A 14,052-nucleotide genomic window follows, 5' to 3' on the forward strand; every position below is an offset into this window, starting at 1 on the left:
GACTTTCCAGGTTCTCGTCATTCTCCAGGATCCTTGTCAAGCATCACACCCTTTGGAAAGATGTGTCTGAGGCCGCAAGTCCCCCTAAACAAAGCTGTGCAGCTCTGCTCTGGGTTCCTGCAAAGACGTTGTGTCCCCAGTGCAGGTCTGACCGCTTGGACTGGACTAGACCTCTGGGGTTGGCTTCCCTTCCACCCCCTGACCAGCTTGCCAATTATTTCAATTTATGTGTCTCTGATTTCTCAGCACCCTGCAGAATGCTTAGAATGAAGCAGTCATTCAATAAATATTTGCTACATCTTCCAACCCTACTCGGGCCCAGCTTAAAGAGCAGAGGCACAGAGGACATTCTGAGTCACTGACCTTGACCTACAATATGGAATAGTACAGCCGCTTGGTTCAGAATTCACAGTAACAATTCATTCCTGAGAAATTTCCTATTGGGCCTGAGAACCAAACAATCACCTGATGTAAGGCGTTTGACATCCAAGTGCTTACACAACTCAACTAACAAAGATCGCATGTTGAAATCGCTGCTAAACAATGTCCTCTTAAAAAAAAAATACTGTAGTTAACAACTTTTTAAAAAAAGATTATTTATCTATTTATTTGAGAAAGAAGGGGAGAGAGAGAGCATGAGTGGGATGAGGGGCAGAGGGAGAAGCAGACTCCCCACTGAGCAGAGAGCCTGATGCAGGGCTCGATCCCAGGACTCCAGGATCAGGACCTGAGCCAAAGGCAGAGTTTAACGGACAGAGTTACCCAGCTGTCCCCAACACATACAGCCTTCCTCAGCACAAATGGGCAGTTAGTCCTCATGAGATTGTTGAGTTTTTATGGCTTTTGTTTTAAGATTTATTTATTTTAGAGAGAGGGAGAGAGTGGGGGTGAGGGGCAGAGGCAGAGAATCTCAAGCGGACTCGCTGCTGGCTGCAGAGCCTGAGGCGGGTCTTGCTCTCATGACCCTGAAACCATGACTGAGCTGAAATCAGGAGTTGGACACTTCACTGACTGAGCCGCCCAGAACCCCTTTTTTTCTTGTCAGAATCCTCCGTCCTGCCTCACTAAGCAGCTCTATCCAAGGGAATTTGCAGCAACTTGGAGGCTGCAACCGTGTGTCCCAAGAGGCAGCAGTGACGTTCGCAGACACCCCAAGCCAGGTCCTTCCCGGGGACCGAGTGGAGCTCCCCGGAGCTGGAGAAGCCCGTGAGAGTGTTGGCGCTCCCTTGGACATGCTTTCTGCAGGCGAAGGGAGGAGATGGAGAAATCTACATGGTGGTACTTGGAGACACTCGGGACGCTCGGTCAGAGCAAGAACAGGGACACATGCACACTCCCAGCTCTGAGAGACCGTGCGGCGGCTTGGAGAAACTCGAGTGAAACCCGAACGTCACTGGGTTCTGCCCAGGAGTCCCCACCCTGGGGAGGACCGGTCGCTCCGGGAAGCCCAAGCGTCCCCTCGCCATCCCTGCTTCCACGTCCCCACCGGCCTCTGCCACTCTTACCGCCACACCGTCCAGGCCACAGAGTGTGCCTCCGTCAGTGATCTCTGCAAGAAGTCGAAAAGACCAAAAGAAGATCTGTGGTTTCATTCTGCTTGCTTCTTCTTAAATGGCTTTGTCGACCCACAATCACATAGAATCCACCCATTTGATGTGTGCAACTCAGCGGTTTGGGTGTATTCCACAGAAATGTGCAACCAGTACAACCGTCCTTTTTTTGGACATTTTTACCACCTCACCCAGAAACCCAAAGCCCGTTTGCTGTTATGTCCTGTGTTCGCCATCCTTCCCCCACCCCTACGCCCACCCCCAGCCCATCCCTCAGCAACCAGGAATCTACTTTGTTTCTCTCAATTTCTCCATCCTGTAAGGGTTTGTAAGGGTTTTCCTCTTGGGGCCCCTGGGTGGCTCAGTCAGTTAAGTGTCTGCCTTCTGCTCAGGTCATGATCCTGGAGTCCTGGGATCAAGCCCTGCATTGCCGGGCTCTTTGCTCGGGGGGGGAGTCTGATTCTCCCTCTGCACCCCACCCCCCCCACTCCTGTTCTCTCTTTCTCTCAAATAAATAAAGTCTTTTTTTTTTTAAGGGGTGGTTTCCTCTTGGCGGCCTTGTCCCTGCCTGCCTTTCTTCCAACTATCCTTCATTACTTCCACGCACCATAGAATTACGTGGTTCATCCACGCCATATCACGTATTAGTACTTCATTCCTTTTTATGATGGAGTAGCAGTCCATTGTGTATTTTTAGCCCAGTTTGTTTATCTGTTGATTAGTTGATGGGTGTTCCATCGCTCCCGCTTTGGGACTATTACTAACAATGCTGCTCTGAGTTTTTACATGAAAGTTTCTGTGTGAACATTTTGTTTCTCTTGGGTCTCTATGTAGGAGCAGAATTGCTGGGTCGTATGGTAACTCTGTGTTCAATCATTGGAGGGACCGCCCGACTGTTCTGCAAGGCAGCTGAACCACTTTATGTGGCCAGCAGGAGTGTACGAGGGCTTTGATTTCTCCACATCCTTACTGATGCTCATTGTTCTCAGACTTTTTCATCCTGGTCACCTAGCAGGTATGAAGTGGTATGTCCCTGTGGTGTGCATTCACAGGTCCTGGTGACAAGTGACGTGAAGCATCTTTTCCTGTGCCTAACTGGCCCCTGGTTCTGGGTTAAGAGGAGGGGGTTCATCTTGCAGAACATTCTACCATCTCATTCTCCCTTCCCTACTCCTCCTCCTCCACCCTCCCCAATTCCACCCAACCCAAACATACAGCAAAGTCTAGACTTTTCACTCCCCTTCCTCTGACAGCCTGGTGCCAGTCCACACAGGGGCGCATGGTCTGCCCCCAAGGGATTGCCTAACAAAGGCAAGACTTTCCACCCCAGATGCTTAGATGAAAAGTTCTCCGTCTTCTTCCATTTGTGTAACTGGTACAGGAGAGGGGCCTACTAGAGGATAGCTGTTGATATCGACATGTGTTTGGATGTACGTGTTCCTGCTTTGGAGTGCTACAAATTCACAGGGGTGAGGCGCTCCTCCAAAAATTCAGAGGGAAGCAAAGGATTTGGTGGCATATGTTGAAATTCTGGACCCCCAAACAGCCCACTTTTCATAAAGATCTACTTCCCTTAAAGTAAAATAGATGGGTTTTGGAAGAAGAAGGTGCCTTTGAAAGATGAGAAATTCACCCAGGCCTCATGGTAGCCATGATGAGATTTTGTATGGGAGCTTGGAAATTCTAGAGCCATGCTTCTTAAGGGAAACTGCTGTGGCTAGCTAGGAGTATTGTGGTTTTTGATCGTTATGTGAATACTGGCCTTGGCTGAATTCCAGTCCCGGGCAGTGACCATCTGTTTGCACTTCCCATGTGTCAGTAGAGAACAATCCACAGGGGGCCCTCCACGCAGTCTTGTTGACAGATGGAGGGACCCGCAGGCCAAGTCTTCAGGTGGAGTCAGGTGAGGGGATGCAAGAGGGTGGGGTCCGGGGGAGGATGGGCCTCTCCAGCCAGAGTACAAGGTGAACTCCATACCGGTAAGCGCCAGAGGGCATTAGGAGTGACTAACAATAAGAACTCCAAGGTACATCTTCACCATAAAAAGGACAGGACCTGCCTTGGCATAAAAAATCCCATCTGCGTTTTGGTCTTTATTCCTGGTTGGTGCAAAGAGACAAAAAAGTAACAAGCTAAGTGACTTTGTCTGGTAAGCAAATCACCCTCGGGCCAGTTTCTTCACCTATGGAATTCATTCATTCACCTCTGAACAGTTATTGGATACCAATGACGTGCCCCAAACAGGGCTAAATGTTGGAGTTAGAGAGGAATCGAAATCTTTAGCATCCAGCCGGGATTAAATGTGAGAGGAAAGGTGAGGCCTTTCTATCTGAGGGGGCCCAAGAGAGGTTCATTGGGCAAGATGATGCTGATGCTGATTCTTGACAGATAGGAAGGACTCCGGCACAAGGATTAAAGAAGGAAAAGCATTGGAGATGGTTGGCATAACAGCATATACTGGAGAAACAGAGTTCATGTCTTATGTCCCCAGTTCCCAGGGCATCAGCATTTCCACTCTTCCCGAGGCGTGAGACTTCCCGGTCCACACCCACTGGCTGGTGAGGACACCAAGTCAAAGGCCACTTTGAGATCCAGTGATCCCCCCAGGGCTTACAGAGGTCTGGGGTTATGATGGGGTTCATTGTTTCTGGAGCCCAGCAGGTCACAGAGGTGTGCCTGGACCAGAGGTTAACAGATGCTGTCTTTAACCTTCAGAAGCTACGGACACTCCAGTTGTAGAATGGGGGCCTCCTAGGAATGAGATCATGGCTCAGGGTGGTTTATGGTGTCTCTGTTTGTTTCTGGGACACTGGTGCTGGCCTGAGTTCTTAAAGCTTTCCTCTGTCTACCAACCCTTACTCCCCAGGCTTTGCTGGTTCTGTCCCATTCCCATCAGCTCGTGCCTGTTAGACCCAGAAACTATAAACCTTGGCATCCACCCCCGGGAGGCCAAGATGCTGTTTGTAGGGCCTGAAATCAACCGCATGAGGTCATATTCCTTCTCAGACAATTGGGTATCTCCCTCCAGGACATGCTCTAGCTGGGGAGTTGCCCTCCTCTTCTGCCTGGGGCCGACTGCTTCAGTGGTGAAGAATGTGCGGGCCCCTTTTCCAGTTTTTCTCTGGGCAGTAACTTATCATAGCGGATGGCCTTGACTTGCCCAATCCGACTCCCTGCTGTGACTTGTACATCACCTCCCCCTTCCATGAGACGGATTCCAGAGCCTTCCTCCGATCTGCCCCATGGGTTTCTTGGGCAGCCCAACTTCCATAGCAGTGTCCTCTGCCCCTGGCATTTACACAGGCTTGATCCCACCTTTGTGAAAGCAGGGAACAGCGGTGGCATGGGCCAGAAATCCAGAGTCTCCGGGCCAGCATAGCTGGCTCTGGAGGGATGTCCCCCCAGACCTTGCCTCCCTCATTGAGAACCCAGAGCAGAAGTTAGCAGGCAGTCGAAGCGCCTAATTTTAAGGAACACTAATCTTCTCCTGCCTTTTTGAGAAGTAGGAAGTTATAGCCAGAAGCAGGTACCTAGGCTAACCTCCCAGAGAAACAGGCAGACAGGGTCCCTTCCTTCTCCACATTCACGGTTCAAAGAGGGCGCTCCAAGACCCCCAAGAAAGATACCCCTGAGAAGCAAAACTGGTAACTGGGCTAAATTCCTTTTTTTTTTTTTTTGAAAGACTTATAGGAGTCTCAAAGAGACTGAAAGAATGCTAAAGGAAACACTCTAAGGGAGGGAGGAGCTTCTCTTTCCCTTTGACCCCAGGGAAAATCCTTTCTCCTCTTTCTTTTGACTTGTATTTATCCTGACATTGGGGGATAAATTGGGTTGGGGCGGTGGGGGGTGGGGGATGGAGGGTGGGGGGAGGGGGAGGGGGAGGGAGATGGTGGTAGGCCCACTGCTAGGGCACCAGCCCTCCATTCCCTGTTGGCTGGCCGCCCCCCTTCCTACCACTGGTCTCCTGAGCTCTCACAAGCGCCTCTGGGGTGCAGGCTCCCACATTTCCTTCCCTCATTCCCACCCCCTACCCCCATCTTTCTGTCTGAAATCTACTGCGTGCTGTAGTGGGGTGGTCTTGGAGCCACAAAAGGCCTGCTTCTATCGAAGCCACTGGAATCAGAATCTGCAAACGGTTCAAGGAGGTGTCAGCAAGTCCTGAGGAACTGAATGAAAAATCTGGGTACCTGGGACTCCTTCCACCCACCCACCCCCCATCACCTGATTAGACCAGAACCACCAGACCATCGTTAAAATGTTCCCCTGGATTCTGAAGTGTTGCTGAGAATGAAAAGTGCCAGCAGGGGGCAAAATGCAGAGGGCTATTTTGCATATTATCCGGGAGCCCAGATCAGAGCCTTAGAGCAAGGAGAGGCCTTGTCGGGGAAAGGGATAGTGAGATTTGGGGTTTTGAAAGATCCTCTGGCAGCCACATGGAGGGTGGAGAGGAGAGGGGCAAGGCCTGCAGACCAGGGAACTCACCCAGCGATGCAGATGTGGGCCATCTGCGCCCAGCCAGGGCTACAACACAGGACAACAGGAGAGAGTCCTAGAAGGATTAAAGCTTTGACTTCACTCACCATCCCTCAAGGTCATCCTTTCCCACTTTTCCCTGACCTCAGGTTCCTGCCGTCTTGAAGTCAATTTCCAGAAGAATGCAAGTTAGTGTTCGCACCCAGAAGGGAAGCAAATATCTCCTCCTGAAGGGGCAGAAGCACCTCCTTCTATCAGTCATCAAAGATGAATTCAAGTGTAAGGTCACTCTAGACAGGCTGTGATAGGGAAGAAAGGCTCTGGATAAGTTTTATCTGCTGTCGACTTTACAGATTTTCGTAACATAGTTTTTACTGCTTAACTAAAGAAAAACCAAATTCATGATAATAAAAAGTATCACCAAACAATTTCTGCTCGTGGTTAACATTCTTGTGGCTGATTCAAAGTTCGTGGGATGGCTTGCTATCTTCAGTTTTCTGACCCCGGCTCTCAACAGTCTGGGAAGGAGAATGACCATTTTCCCAATCATCTTGATAACAGAATTCCCTAAAATGGAACATCTGGGCCTTTAGTGTGTGGTCCAAGGCCTGGGTGTGGGTTTCAGGCTAATCGCAGTCTGGGATGTGGTCATCCTCCCAGTCGTGGAACCCAGCGCTGGGCTGGAAACTGGGAACCCTGTTTGCTGTGCAGACCTCCCCTGGGATGCAAGGTGCCCCCTTCGCTTGCTAGCTCACCATGTTGCTTCCTGTTGCCACTGGAAAATGTTTCTCATGCTTGGGAACTTTTGCTTTTTGTGTCCTCAGCTCATCAGACGTGACAGCGACATTTGCCAAAGTTAACCAGCCCCTCTTGTTTGAGACACATCATTTTCCTGACTTCTGGGATGAGACTCTCTCTTAGTTTTCCTACCACCTCTCCAGCTGCTCCTTCTTAGTCTCTGTTTCTGGTTTATTCTCTGAGAGACTGAATATGCAAATGGACAATGGCCAGAACATCTCTAGAGAGAGAGCTCTGACCCACAGTGGGCAACAGACTTCCCAGGAAGCCAGCCTGCTGGAAGCCAGACGGGATCTCTAGTCACAGTACAGAAAGATAGTAACTTCCACAACACTTGGTCTCACATGGCCAGGACTTGACCAATAACTGACAGCTTCCAACCTAGGACCATCAATAGAAAGCCAAATATCCACCCCTAACCAATCATGTGAGACACCCCACTTCTAGCCAGCCCACCTACCGTTTCCCTGAGCCAACAATCTCCAATCAGGGCACACCTGAAGTCTTCTATTTGGTCTGCCAGAAAGTTTTCCCATTCCTCTGCCTGCCTTTGAGCCTCTGCCAAAATGCAAGTGATGGTGGCCCACTCCCTTGCTACCACAAGTTCCCAATCGAAAGCTTTTGCTGTGGGCACCTGAGTGGTTCAGTTGGTCAAGTGTCTGCCTTTGGCTCCAGGGTCCTGGGTTCGAGTCCCCTGTCAGGCTCCCTGCTCATTGGGGAGCCTGCTTCTTCTCCCTCTGCAGCTATCTGTGATTGTTCTCTCTCTTGTTGTCAAATAAATAGATAATTTTTTTAAAGGACAGTAAGTCAAAGGCAGAGAGGCAGGCAGAGAGAAAGAAGGAAGCAGGCTCCCCACTGAGCAGTGAGCCTGATGTGGGGCTCAATCCCAGGACCCTGGGATCATGACCTGAGCCAAAGGCAGATGCTTAAAGACTGAGCCACCCAAGTACTCCTAGATAAAATTTTTTTAAAAAGTCTTTCTTATCTCATTGGGCTCCTCTATAAAACCAATCCCCGGAGCATCTCAAGATGTGATCCTCAGACCTCTCTTCTCCAACAAGGGACTCAGCAAGTCCCATGGCACGGAGTCACCAATACACTGATGACGCCCAAGTGTGTGTCTCCAGCCTGACTCCTCCCCATGCTTCAGCTCCAACGTGCAGTTGCCCCCATCTAGACTTGGACTTTGAAAGGCATCTTCAATTTCATACTTTTGAAAGACACACATCTTAAAAATCTCCCCCATGGTTCCCAGCTCAGTGAATGACCCAGCCTCCACATGGACACTCAGGTCAACTCCTCCTGTCCTCCTCGATTCCTCTTCTCACCGTTTGGGCTCAGCCACATTATTTAGAGCCATTCAGGGACCTGGGGCCACTCTCCCTCCAGATGTTTCCCAGAGCTCTTTGCTTCCATCTCTTCTCCACAGCCAGCCTCCTTCAAGCCCTGCCATGTCGCTGTGGACCACGTGTGTGGCTGCTCAGTTCTGGAGTGAATGAACGAGCCACTGGGTTGCTTTGTCCTTGCTCACTCTGACCTCCAGCATCTGACTGTTCCCAGTGGTTCTAAAGAGCCTTATCAGCAGATGGAATTTGTCTCCCCGGAAATTTTGAAATTACCTTTCATGAAAGATACGATGTTAACAAGGGGCTGGTGAAATGCAAAGGTCACCAGTCTTTGAGTTAGAACTCGCCTTATTAAAAAAGAAGCTAGGGGCGCCTGGGTGGCTCAGTGGGTTAAAGCCTCTGCCTTTGGCTCAGGTCATGATCTTAGGGTCCTGGGATCGAGTCCCACATTGGACTCTCTGCTCAGTGGGGAGCCTGCTTCCCTCTCTCTCTCTCTCTCTGCCTGCCTCTCTACCTACTTGTGATCTCTGTCAAATAAATAAATAAAATCTTAAAAAAAAAAAAGAAGCTAAAGTTTTCTGTGTTGCCAAGAATCTGTGCACCCCTTCATCCTCAGCAACACGGAGGCCAAGTATGGATCATAAAATGCTAGAAAAAATAGAGGTCAAGTGCTATTTTTGATCTCCTACAGCTGTTACCTGTTCTTACAGACATAGACACACATGCATATATGTATATATTACAAAACTAGAAAAAAATAGAGATAATATCATGATTACCTATGGAGCTGACCCCAACTGTATCATAACTTAATATTTTCCAATTTGTGCTTCAGACTTTTTAATATATATTAAATATTATAGGTAGAAGCCACACCCTCTGTCCCCTCGTCCTTCATTCTATTTCCCTTCCTCCCTCTGCAGAGGTAACTGCTATCAGGAATTTGGTATTTATAATCTCCTTTGTGTTTCTATACAGTTTGACTAAATTTTCTAAGTCTGCCAGCAAGCTCCTCTCTGCCACATTCTTTCCTTTTGTTCAGCCACACCTTTAAGTACACCTTCAGGGCAAAACATCCTTGATCTGGCCTGGGGACAGGACAGTGACACACCTATTTTCCAACATTCCCATCCTAGGTGGTCCCTCTGCTGTACTCCTAACCCCTAGGGTTATGAAAGCTATTCTTGAGGGAGATAGGGGCTGGGAAGCTCAACTTGGCTGGTGGCCCCGAGGAAAACACGCTTCTGTCTATAAATCCTCTTAAGAAACCGTTTCTTGTCAAACTGGATTTGGTGGCCTTTTTCTTTTGTCTTTAGTCTCCTTTGGCCTTTGGAAGTCTTTTTATATAAACCTCCCTTTCATGGAACAGAAACATAGTTTGTTCTACCAATAGTAAATTTTAGAAACTGGTATATTTTAGGCATGATTTGTCAGATTACTATTTTCTTTGGCAGATTACTTTTTAAAAATTTAACATTTTTAGTATTCATTCACGGGGATACACATTCTGATTCATTCCTCGTGCCTTTTTGTTTTTTTTCCACAGTTCGGGTTTGTCCAATTGCACAGCGAAGGGCACAGGTAATGAGCGTCGCCTCGATTAACGGCTGTAAAGCGAACATATCCACGGAACCATGGACTGGAGCGAGAAAGAAAACGTGAATGACCCTACAGAAGCCGCACGCGTGACGTCACGGGCTCCCTGCTGCTGCTCGTTCCCCAGAGAAACACTTCACTAACTCCTCATGCCACAGTCGCCAGCCTGTGAATCCCGTATGCAAGAAATCATACAACATAAGCTTGTCTGACTTCTTTTGCTCAGCTTCCCATCAGAGAGAGTCATCTGTCTTTCTGTGTGTGCCCAGAGTTGGTTCACTTAATTTTTTTTTTTTTTCTTTTTGTCATGCCTGGGTGGCTCAGTCGGTTAAGCATCTGACTTCAACTCAGGTCATGATCCTGGGATCCTGGGATCGAGCCCCACATTGGGATCCCTGCTTGGCGGGGTGTCTGCTTCTCCCTTTCCCTTTGCCCCTCCCCCTGCTTGTGCGCGTGGGCGCTCTCTCTCTCTCTCTCTTAAATAAGTAATAATTTTTTAAAAGATTTTATTCATTTATTTGACACACACAGAGAGAGAGAGAGACAGTGAGAGAGGGAACACAAGCAGGGGGAGTAGGAGAGGGAGAAGCAGGCTTCCTGCTAAGCAGGGAGCCCGAGATGGAGCTCAAGCCCAGGACCCTAGGATCATGACCTGAGTTGAAGGCAGATGCTTAAGGACTGAGCCACCCAGGTGCCCCAGTAAATAAAATCTTATTTAAAAAAAAAAAAAAAAGACTGGGTTATAAGTTACTGGGAGGAAAGTCACAGAGGTCAAGTGCTATTTTTGGCACATCGTGGCAAGGGTATACCGTCAACATGATTGATGACTATTGGTGGCCTTGGTCAGCGGCCAAAGGTAGTGTTGGTCAGGCCTCTTCCAGAAGTCAGTCTTTCCACCTCCCTTTCTATACTGTGCAGTTTAGGAGGAAGTCAACTCAGAGTGGGGAGTTCGACTCTCCTTCAAGGCAGAGTAGCTGTTTCCACCCTTCGGAATATTTCTACATGGGAGATTTTGTCTCTTCCTCCTCATATATAGATTTATCCAATCATTTATTTATATCCAAATGGACTTGTGGGTATTTACTTGATACCTTGGGTTATAATCTAATACTACCTTATTTTGTAACTCAGAAGTTCTCGTGTTGACCCCTGGGAACCCTCTGTAGGCTCCTGTGGTCCTTTTGATGTGGGAAACAAAGACAAAAGATTTAAATTAAAATCTCCTTAAAGCTTGCAGCCCAGAGTGTGACCTTCCTTGAGGAATTCATGCCTTGATGTTTAAAAGTAACCTTATCCTGGCAGCAGCTGGTCCCCTCAAGGTCCTGAAAGCCTCCCTTCCAGATTCCTTGGACGCTTGCGCTATCCCTAACCTCCACTAATTAGAAAGTACACAGTCAGTCACTCTTCACAATCCCAGTGTAGCTCTCTCTGCCCACAGGTCCTGTCCCATGAGTAGGGAAGGGGTGAAGGTGTAGGGAGGAGAGATAGGACGTCCCACAACCATGAAATGCTGCATAGGTCGTGTCCTGTCCCTTTGGTCCTCAAAGCTACAGAGAGATTCATAACGTAATTGCATTTGGGCCATTGTATCCAGTCCACATAAAACTGACATTTAAAAAATGTGTTGGGGGGGGCTGGGTGGCTCAGTGGGTTAAAGCCTCTGCCTTCAGCTCAGGTCATGATCTCAGGGTGCTGGGATCGAGCCTCACATCGGGCTCTCTGCTCAGCAGGGAGCCTGTTTCCCCTCTCTCTCTGCCTGCGTCTCTACCTGCTTATGATCTCTCTCTCTTTCTCTGTCAAATAAATAAAATAAAGTCTTTAACAAATAAAAAAATAAAAATGTGTTGGGACTTTTTTGGTGACCAAGTAAGTGGCCTATGTTTGAAACTGTTCCACGGATACTTGGTGAAGAATGAATATTCTCAGAATGCCTGGGTGGCTCAGTCAGTTAAGCGCCTGCCTTCAGCTTAGGTCATGATCCAGGGTCCTGGGATCGAGTCCCGCATAGGGCTCTCTACTACAATATTCATATATATATATATATATATATATATATATATATATACCACATCTTCTTTATCCATTTATCTATTGATGGACACTTGGGCTGGTTCCATAGTTTGGCTATTATAGATAATGCTGCTATAAACATAGGGGTGCATGTATCCTTTTGAATTAATGCTTTCATATTCTTTGGGTAAATACCCAGTAATGTGATTATTAGACCATAGGGTAGTTCTATTTTTAACTTTTCCAGGAACCTCCCTACAGTTTTCCACATTGGTTGCTCCAGATTGCATTCCCACCAATAGTGGGCGAGGGTTCCTTTTACTCCACATCCTCACCTACACCTGCTGTTTTTTGTATTATTGATTTTAGCCACTTGGATAAGTGTGAGGTGGTATCTCATTGTAGTTTTGATTTGTATTTCCCTGATGATCAATGATGTTGAGCATCTTTTCATGTGTCTGTTGGCCATCTGTACGTCTCCTTTGGAGAAATGTCTGTTCATGTTTTCTGCCCAATTTTAAATCAGATTTTTGTTTTTTGGTGTTGAGTTGTATCAGTTCTTTATATATTTTGGATACTAACCTTTTATCAGATATGTCATTTGCAAATATCTTCTCCCATTCAGTAGGTTGCCTTTGAGTTTTATTGATTATTTCCTTCGTTGTGGAAAAACTTTTTATTTTGATATAATCCCAATAGGTTATGTTTGCTTTTGCTTCCCTTGCCTCAGAAGTGATGTCTAGAAAAATATTGTTACAGCTGATGTCAGAGAAATTACTGCCTATGCTTTCTTCTAGGATTTTTTATGGTTTCAGGTCTCACATTTAGTTACATCTTTAATCCATTTTGAGTTTATTTTTGTGTATGCTGTAAGAAAGTAGTCCAGTTCTTTAATAAATTTTGAGTTTATTTTTGTGTATGGTGTAAGAAAGTAGTCCAGTTTCATTATTTTGCATGCAGCTGTCCAATTTTCCCAACACTACTGGTTAAAGAGATTGTTTTTTTCCCATTGTGTATTCTTGCCTTCTTTTCAAAGATTAGTTGACCGTATAATTGTGTATTTACTTCTGTTTTTTTAATTGTATTCCATTGATCTATGTGTCTGTTTTTATGTCAGTACCATGCTGTTTTAATTATTACTGTTTTGTAATATAACTTCAAATCTGGAATTGTGATACCTCCAGCTTTGTTTTTCTTTTAACAGCTTTTTTTCTTTTAAAGATTTTATTTATTTATTTGAAAGACAGAGATCACAAGTAGGCAGAGAGGCAGGCAGAGAGAGAGGAGGAAACAGGCTCCCTGCCAAGCAGAGAGCCTGACTCGGGGCTCGATCCCAGGACCCTGGGATCATGACCCAAGCTGAAGGCAGAGGCTTCAACCCACTGAGCCACCCAGGTGCCCCAACAGCTTTTTTTTTCTTAAAGAATTTCCCCCTTCTGTTTCCTACCAGTATGATAAAATACTCTATATTCATTTTTATTTTTATTTTTTAAAGATTTTATTTATTTGTGACAGAGAGAGAGCAAGTGAGAGAGGAATGGCATGAGCAGGGGGTAGGGAAATGGAGAAGCAGGCTCGCGGCTGAGCAGGGAGCCTGATCTGGCTCTCCATCCCAGGATCCCAGGAGCATGACCTGAGCTGAAGGCAGACACTTAACTGACTGAGCCACCTAAGCACCCCTCTTAGAAATTTAAACATACAACTACAACTAGTCCTAAGTATTCACCTGATAAAAATGAAAAAACATAGGTCAATCCAAAGGTGTGTAATTAGATGTTTTTAATCAATTTTACTTACAAGAACCCTAAGTTAAACCTTAAAGTAACCTAAAGTGAAGTAAAGATCCAAAGTAAATGTGAATGTTTATCAACCAGGGAAGATAAATATCATGGCACATCCATTATGAAATACTAGCCAGCAATATTAGTAACAAGCCACTGATACCTTAAACAGCACATATGAATATCCAAATCCTTATGCTGAGTGCAGGAAACTAAATGTAAAAGGTTATATACTGTATGATTCCATTTGTACCGCATTCTGGAAAAGGTGAAACCGTATGGACAGAAATCAGATTAGTGGTTGCTGGGAGCTGATGTTAGGAGAACAGATAGTTACAAAGGAACATATTGGAAATTTTGAAGTGAAGGAAAGATTCCATATCTTTATTATGATTATGACTACATGACTGTACACTTGTCAAAATTTCTCAAGTTATATTTCAAAGAGATAAGTTTCATCAAATGTAAATTATACCGTAATAAACGTGACTTTAAATA

This window comes from Lutra lutra, chromosome 1 (genome assembly GCF_902655055.1).
Source record: "Lutra lutra chromosome 1, mLutLut1.2, whole genome shotgun sequence".
In the NCBI taxonomy this organism is placed as follows: Eukaryota; Metazoa; Chordata; class Mammalia; order Carnivora; family Mustelidae; genus Lutra; species Lutra lutra.